This window comes from Nicotiana tabacum, chromosome 10, assembly GCF_000715075.1.
Source record: "Nicotiana tabacum cultivar K326 chromosome 10, ASM71507v2, whole genome shotgun sequence".
Taxonomy (NCBI): Eukaryota; Viridiplantae; Streptophyta; class Magnoliopsida; order Solanales; family Solanaceae; genus Nicotiana; species Nicotiana tabacum.
In genome coordinates this window covers 90067117-90075600 of record NC_134089.1, presented here as the reverse complement: position 1 = coordinate 90075600, position 8484 = coordinate 90067117, and positions in this window count along the sequence as shown.

Below are 8484 nucleotides of genomic sequence, written 5' to 3'. Positions count from 1 at the left end.
TGCATCGCCTTGCCCGATTACGACACAGCCTGCCACGTACAAGCCAAGCTTTGACTCATCCTCTTTTACATTCCAAGCACCATCGTTCTCAATGGAACCAACTAGATTCGCTACCAGCACTAATCCTCTACCGCCTCAGTGCGAACTTGCGCCCAGGCAGGATCAGAGCCCCAAGATTGCAGAACAAAATGAGATTGCCAAAAGAATGAGAAGCTTTGAACAAAGTTTGAAAAATATGCAAGGATTGAGCGGACAGAAGAGCGTCTCTTACGCCGACCTATGCATGTTCCCTCACGTGCACCTGCCAGCGGGTTTCAAGACCCCGAAGTTCGAGAAATACGATGGGCACGGCGACCCCATTGCACATCTTAAGAAATACTGCAACCAATTGCGGGGAGCCGGCGGAAAACAAGAACTGCTAATGGCATATTTTGGAGAAAGTTTGGTGGGAGTCGCTTCGGAATGGTATATGGACCAGGACATATCTCGCTGGCATATATGGGATGATCTTGCCAGAGACTTCGTAGGGCAGTTTCAATATAATATTGACATCGCACCAGACAGAAATGCTTTGTCAAACTTAAAGAAGAAACCCTCGGAAAGTTTCAGAGAATACGCCATCAAATGGCGTGAGCAAGCGTCAAGGGTAAAACCTTCCATGGACGAGATAGAGATGGTCACTACTTTTCTCCAGGCTCAAGAGTCCGACTATTTCCAAAACATGATGTCGGCCATGGGAAAGCCTTTCGCAGAAGCGATTAAGATCGGAGAGATGGTGGAGAACGGTTTGAAAACGGGAAGAATTTTGAGTCAGGCAGCCATAAAGGCAACCTCCCAAGCCGTCCAAAGCGAGTCTGGAGGAATAGCAAGAGGGAAGAAGAAAGAGGAAACATCCATGGTAGTGTTAGAGGTGGGAGAATATCGTAATCCCGGGCTTTGTTCTTCGGAAAGAACCTCGCAACATTATTTCCCCCACCAAAATGCGACCTACGCCCCTCAGCCTTACATGGTTATGAACACCCAGCCTTATATCCAGCGGTCACAACCAGTCAATCGGGGGCAGGCCCCACGTCCTAGGAATCAGCCTCCTCACCGAAACCACTACAATCCTCGACCTCCTCAAAATAATTTCCGTCCTCGGGAACCACCCAGGAGACCCAACTACACACCAATCGGTGAACCCTATTCCGTCCTATTCCCTAAGCTTGTCCAATTGAATTTGTTGCAGCCCATACCACCAAATGGGCAGAACCCCGGATCACCATCATATCAGCGGGGTGTCAGATGTGCATACCATTCAGGGGTAGAAGGGCACGACACCAACGACTGTTGGACATTGAAACAAGCTATAGAGAATCTATTAGACCAAGGGAAGATTGTGTTAAGAGACGAGGATATCCCAAATGTGACCAATAATCCGTTGCCCGCCCACAACAACGGGCCGATAGTTGGGATGATTTGTGAAAACGAGGAAGTTGATCCGGCATTTAAAGCCATAATTGCTATTGCTGATACAGAAAAAGGACCCAGGGTAACTCCAGAGCAAGAAAAAGGAATAAGTGATGTATTCAAGCAGGCCTCCATGGTATGGGGGACGATCAAACAACCTCGGCCGAACGAGCCAGTGTTTGTCGGACGCATACCACAGGAACCAAAATACAACAAAGAGGGAGATGATGAGGTGTCCCCGCTCGACGAGAGCGAGGAAATATGTGAGGCGACAAGGGAAGAGCTATGCGAAATACACATGGTCCAGCCAGGAGAGGGCACTAGCATCGTTGAAGTATCGTACATAGGACCAAGCACCTAGTTTCAAAACTAGAAGGCTACGCCATTCTTGATCAAACGGAAGTCCTAATGAACCTGTCTTGCCACTTTTCTCTGCATCACGAGTAACCCCAGAGGGTGGCTCGGATGTTTTTCTTCAGTTTCATGTTTTAATTTCCTGAATGTCAACCTTTTTCCTTATCTTCCCCAAAATGCCAAGAAATGAAATCGTGCTTGATTACTCACTTTCTTCTTCTATGTTTTCTTTTGTGTTCTCTTCAATTCTGATAAATGCAGCTTTAAATAACATGACATGTTTGAGGACTTCATGCCCGGATCACGAGAACTCCGATCAGATTTCAAATAATGAGTCAAAATTTGAGATATAAAGAATTTGAAAGAAGGAACAACTAAAGAAAATTGGTTCATGGTTTGGAAAATGTCCGTCACTAAAGCAGAATTTGAGAGCAGTAAATGGGTTTAGACCCGTACAGAATGATAACATTAATAACTGCGGTTTGTCACGAGCAATTGTACCAAAAAGAAAGAAGGGTCCATACATCATCGAAAAACGTTACCAAATGGAGCATTTGTATCTGGGCGACGTCGGAAGAAACAACGTCAGCCTTGCTTGGAAAACAAGTGCAGTGATATGTCTAAATCACTCTGGCGATATCTTTGCACAGTTTGAGATGACGAAGGCTTTCATTCTCGCTACCCAAACACTATCAACCCTTTGCAAAACCCATTTGAGCTGGTTACTCTTCTTTGATTACCCTCTTTGGAACCTGAAAATATTGTTGAAAATAAAGTGAAAAAAAAAACAAAACAAAACAAAAACAAAACAAAAAAACAGAAACAAAACAAAAACAAAAATCCAAAAAAAAAAAACAAAATTTGATTGAGGCCTGAACTACGTTTGACTTGATTCCGAAAGGATACGTAGGCAGCCTCTCCCTGAGGTTCAGTCACACCAACAATAAAATCCCATTCACCCTGAAATTGAAAACCGGGGCACGTCGAGCAGTTGAGAAGTTAGTATCACTACCTCTCTTTACCAAGCACAAGCCTTCAAATCAATTACCAAATATGGTGGGGAATCAATAAGCGTCACAAACGAAGACCATCACACTCTGAATTGAGAGAGATAAAATGAGAGAGTCTCGGCGGTGAAAACCTTCGGGCACCACGAGGCGACAGGAGAAGAGAAACCAAAATGAGAGAGCTTGTTTAGTAAAAACTTGTAAAGAGTGCTATCAAGCGATGACAGGAAGAGAAATGAGAGAGGTCAGCCAGCGAAAACCCGCAAAGGGCGCTGTTGGCCGAAAAGAATGACGCCATCCCAAGAAAGTTTCGGCAGAATGCCACCAGTTTGGAATCACAGATCCGTTCTGATTCAGGAAAACGCAAGCTCTTAGAAGGTCAGACGTCCAGTCCAAAAAGCATGTCATGTCATTGAAAGCCAGCATTATCTTCCTCAGATAAGTCTTTCTCATCCCGAAAAGGTTACTCCTTTTCTGATTTGTTTTCTCTTTTCTTTGTTTCTTTTCGAATCCCTTTCGCATTTTAACCCCTAGTTCAGGACACACCGGAAAGGACAGGTGGTAGGTTTGTTTGCACGGAATCCCGTCTCATGAAGGAAAGCACCTCATCTCGTTGATATGATTACCCAAGCATGATGAATCATGACGTTTGATGGTGTTCCGGAGTAAAGGAAAAAGAGAGAAATCTTGAAATCTTCCCCAGCAAGTCCACCTTCGGACAAATCCCCACAGAGTCTCCCCCTGTACAAATCCCAACAGAGTCTTGTACAATCTCCCACAGAATCTCCCCAATATAAAAAAAAAAAATGGAATCTCCCCAGCACATCCCAGCGAGTCCTTTTGTAAATATTCCCCAACAAGCTTACCCCAACAAATCCTAGAAATCCCGCTTTGAAATAAATCCCCAGCATGCCCATTGTACAAAAATCCACACAAAGAATCCACTTTGTAAATATTCCCCACAGAGCTTCCCTTTTGTACAAATCCCCACAAAATACCTCCAATAAAATCCCCGTTGAGAACCTCCAAGCAAAACGGGACAAAAAAAAAAGAAAAAAAAGGGGGGCCTTACGAAGCAAGTCATCACAGAATCCAGAAATACAAGCCTGTGTAGTCTAAAGGTTTCGCCATTCGAATCGAATCAATGGCGGGACTTCGCAACAGAAGTAAAGACGCAACGAAGCAATTGGGAACGATCAAGGTCACCGAACCGACCGTCATTTCCGAACTAACAACTGTTCTTTGTCTGAGAAGTTGAAACAGGTTTTAATCCAAGACAACCGTGCAAGAAGCAGGTATCGCCCAAATAAGAAGGTACGCGGATACAAGAAACATTTTGGCAATAAGGAATTCACTCAAAAGGTAAGTTCCCGCAAAACCCCCTTTTATCTTCTATTAAAACAAGAAAACTCAAAAATAGATCGTGTAGTATTCTCGAGCTTTATCCCCAGCCAATCAGCATTAGGGTTTTAAACCCTAAACTGAATTTTCCTTTTAGTCAGCATTAGGGTTTTAAACCCTAAACTGAATTTCCCTTTCAGCCAGCATTAGAGTTTTAAACTCTAAACTGAGCTTTTTCATGCAATCAGCATTAGGGTTTTAAACCCTAAACTGAATTTTCCTTTTTAGTCAGCATTAGGGTTTTAAACCCTAAACTGAATTTCCCTTTCAGCCAGCATTAGAGTTTTAAACTCTAAACTGAGCTTTTTCATGCAATCAGCATTAGGGTTTTAAACCCTAAACTGAATTTTCCTTTTTAGTCAGCATTAGGGTTTTAAACCCTAAACTGAATTTCCCTTTCAGCCAGCATTAGAGTTTTAAACTCTAAACTGAGCTTTTTCATGCAATCAGCATTAGGGTTTTAAACCCTAAACTGAATTTTCCTTTTTAGTCAGCATTAGGATTTTAAACCCTAAACTGAATTTTCCTTTCAGCCAGCATTAGAGTTTTAAACTCTAAACTGAGCTTTTTCATGCAATCAGCATTAGGGTTTTAAACCCTAAACTGAATTTTCCTTTTTAGTCAGCATTAGGGTTTTAAACCCTAAACTGAATTTCCCTTTCAGCCAGCATTAGAGTTTTAAACTCTAAACTGAGCTTTTTCATGCAATCAGCATTAGGGTTTTAAACCCTAAACTGAATTTTCCTTTTTAGTCAGCATTAGGGTTTTAAACCCTAAACTGAATTTCCCTTTCAGCCAGCATTAGAGTTTTAAACTCTAAACTGAGCTTTTTCATGCAATCAGCATTAGGGTTTTAAACCCTAAACTGAATTTTCCTTTTTAGTCAGCATTAGGGTTTTAAACCCTAAACTGAATTTCCCTTTCAGCCAGCATTAGAGTTTTAAACTCTAAACTGAGCTTTTTCATGCAATCAGCATTAGGGTTTTAAACCCTAAACTGAATTTTCCTTTTTAGTCAGCATTAGGGTTTTAAACCCTAAACTGAATTTTCCTTTCAGCCAGCATTAGAGTTTTAAACTCTAAACTGAGCTTTTTCATGCAATCAGCATTAGGGTTTTAAACCCTAAACTGAACTTTTTCCTTTCAGCCAGCATTAGAGTTTTAAACTCTAAACTGAGCTTTCCCATGCAATCAGCATTAGGGTTTTAAACCTTAAACTGAATTCTTCCTTTGTTCGGCGTTAGGGTTTTAAACCCCAAACCGAACCTCTCCCCAGCTAGCCGGTGTCAGGGCTCCAGCCCTGAACTGAGCATGCATATCCTCTCTCATCAATTTTATGAACTTCCTGGTGAATAATTAACGAAATTTTCCTAGTGAAACTGGGCAAGAAATTTCATTCGTTTGTTTGTTTTTTCCCGCAGGTCTAACCTCAAGCCACACGGATCGAAATGACCCACGAGATGAGTCTCAACTCAAAATCAAAGAAGAAAAAGAGGTGTCCCAAGATTCGGATTAAATGGAAGGCGGATTGACTCCAGCATTTAATTAAGGTCCTTAACCCTGCCAGTCGCGCCTCACTCAGTATCCCAGAGATTAAACAGGTCACCACGACTCGCAAGCATCAAGATTCAGATCGGAGTCTGCAAGCAGAATCAGCTAAGACCCAAGATCAAGTCGTAAAAGAATCATAGATAGGAATCTTGTAACTAGCAGTTGACATACACATAAGTAGTTAGCTCAGTTTCCAATTTCCATTTGGTTGTAATAAGGCGGTCAGTAACGTAGCAGTGGCAACAGCAGCAGCAGTAGCAGCAAGCATTGCAATCCCATGGTAGTCCCAGCTACCAAAACCTCCCGAACTACATTGACCTGATTCCTGTTTAGCCCAGGATATGTAGGAAATCTTTGAAGCAAGATTCGGTCAGATCTTTCAAAAAATGCTTCATACGGAGTGTTCTATAGGCAAAAATCGCTCATACACGCTCACTTTATCTTTGCACGAAAACCCTTCGGGTTTCCGAACAAAGAGGGGCAGCTGTGAGCACGTGATTTTTGTTTTCGCACGACAATCGCTCCAAAAAGAAATAAAAAAAATATAATTGGCCCTGCTGTACAATTTCGGATTTCTGTGCGGCACCCTGTTGATTTATTTGTGACTTTGGCCCATTTTTATTTATTTACTTTATTAAAATGAAATTCAAAAAATATATGTGTCCTGCATAATTCAAACCGTAATCCGGTCGTTAAATAGAAAATCATGAATAGGCATTTTCGTCCGTTGATTTTATTTGGTTTGACTTTACCTGTTTTGAAATATTTTAGTGTGTGTGCAAATAATTGTATTGAGTGTGTATTTAATTTTAATTTGATTTTTTGGCTTAGTTTTGTTTTTAAAATAAATAAGAAAAAGGAAATAAATAAAATAAAATATAATAAAAAAAATAAAGAAAAGACCCCTTCCCTTCCGGACTTGGGCCAATTTTAACAAAATTGGCCCAAACAAACTCAGCCCAAACCCAGGCCTGCCCGGTCCAACACCAGTGGATGCCCAGGGTGTCTAAACGACACCGTTTTAATCCAGTGTGGTCTGGGCCGTTGATCTCAGATTGATCAACGGCCAAGATCATTTCCCCACAACCCACTGAGGAACCCGACCCGTTTCCACCCGGACCAACCCAAACCCCTTACCCTCGAAACGACACCGTTCCACTTAAGCCATCAGATCCAGACCGTAGATCTAAATTGATCTAACGGTCGAGATCCGCCTACTCATTCCATATATAAGCCCTTAACATACCCTACCCCCCCTATCCAATACCCCGACCTCCGTCTTCAACCTCATCCCCCATCAAACCCTAGAGCCGCCCCTGTATCCTTCACCATGGAAGCCGGCGGCATGAACGCCGGTGACCCTCCCCTTAACACCCTAGAACGCCCTTGCCATCCTGAACCCAAATCTATCAACCATGTAGTTCGAATCCCTCCCCACCTTCTCGAATCTTCATTTGAAGATTCGAGTCAAAACTCGATCTATTCAGTTTAACCCCAGTTTCATACCAGACACTCCCCAGACCCCCCTCGTGACCAAACCATACTTGGTTTGGTCCGAATCTGATCAGGGAAGCATGAATCCCAGATCTGAGTTTTGGAATTTGTTGGTTCTTCGTCACTGGTCCATATCCGTTCGAACCGAAGAGGTTAAGGTCTAATGGACTTTAATCAAAGTGTTTCTCATTTGAGAAACACTTCGATTAAAGTCCGTTCAGCCTTAAGAAAGGTCTGTCCGAGTCCGGTTTGAGGTTTTGATTTTTCAAGGTTTAAGGTGAGTTCTTTCTTTTCTTATTTGTGTTGGTTCATCTGATTGTGGTAAAGGTTTGTTCATGTTTTGTTTGTGTCCTTGACTTTTAGCAACTGTGCCTTGACCACTTTGCTTGAACCTCTGCTGTTTGATTGAGTCTTTCCATTTGTTTTGATAATGTGTATGTAAGTGTTGGGCAACTAGCTGATTTTCAAATTTGGACTGACTAATTGATTCCTCGGGTACCACTTTGCTTAGTCAGTGTAATTCAAATCATGTGTCGATACTGTTAAATGTCTGATTTTTGGTTACGATTGTATGTGTTATAACTAGTATAGTCGAGTCGACATATGTCGTCAATTAGTTTCAGTTGTCCGAACGATAACAAATCAATGTACTTTTGATAAGCATGGCTTGAATCACTTAGGAACTGAGTTTAGTGCTTATAATTAGTAATTTGAATCAGAAGTGTAAAAGAGCAATGTTCTGTTTAGTCACAGTTCTGAAATTGGAGAGCATGTGCACTTATGCACAACATGTGCATTTTGTGCACAGCCTGTGCCCTGCCTAAATGTTTTTGAATTAAATAGTTTGACAGCATGTGCTGTCAGACTACATTCTGCTGCCCATTACCTTACTTTAGTTCAAAAATATTAAACCTTGCCTAAAAGTAAGTCTGCTAGGGAATATCATGGGCTGGTGTTCTTATTTAAATAGTAAGTGGAATCTGAAAATAAGGGAGCACATGGGAGGATGTTCTGATTGATGATGGGAGGCTGATATAAAAGGGGGGATTGGGATAAGAGAATAGACAGAGACAGACAGACAAAAAAGGGAGGAGAGGAAAAGGATACCATCTGATAATAGAGGTCAGAGAGAGCATAGATAGAGGAGAGTTGAAGTTCTGGAGATACAGACAGAATTAGAGGCAAAGGAAAGGAAGATATACATACACTGTGAGAATAAAAAAAAAAGA